The 490-nt window shown below is 39.8% G+C and overlaps 1 pseudogene; it reads left to right on the top strand.

Moving 5' to 3' along the window:
* Positions 1-86: 86 nt before the first annotated feature.
* Positions 87-490, top strand: part of LOC119591132 — a 2,495-nt pseudogene continuing 2,091 nt past the window's right edge.

Genomic DNA, 490 nt, shown 5'->3' with positions numbered 1-490 from the left:
TTGTGCGATGTATTTGGAAAGAGAGAAAGTTGTTGACCTTTGCTAGAGACACGATCCATTGGCGAGCTGGCTGCCTTGTGCGACGACGTAACTATTTTCCTGTTGGCACTTGGTGGCTTCAGGTGTTTCCCGAAAGCACATTTCAGGTGTAAACTCTATCTTGCTCTGGTTCACACATACAAGTATAATGTGCTGAATGTTATTTCTCTTGTTAGTCTGTGATTAATGTGATAAAAGATATATCCCATAGTACAGGTGTGGCGACAGATCTCAAAATGAACCACGCAGAAAAGTGTTTGTTTAACGAATAAGTAGAGGAAAGTTAGATGAGCAGTTTGACTTCTAGAAGAACTATTCGATTAAGTGTATTGCTTGAGGGCTTGTAATCCTGACAAGCGGTTGTGGTAATTCTTGTGTGCACGAGTAATTCACAATATTATTGGCGGTGGTGATAATTATGATTATACTAGGACTTGATGAAGAACATTGT

The sequence above is a fragment of the Penaeus monodon genome, chromosome 28 (assembly GCF_015228065.2).
Source record: "Penaeus monodon isolate SGIC_2016 chromosome 28, NSTDA_Pmon_1, whole genome shotgun sequence".
In the NCBI taxonomy this organism is placed as follows: Eukaryota; Metazoa; Arthropoda; class Malacostraca; order Decapoda; family Penaeidae; genus Penaeus; species Penaeus monodon.
This window is presented reverse-complemented; position numbering and strand designations above follow the sequence as displayed.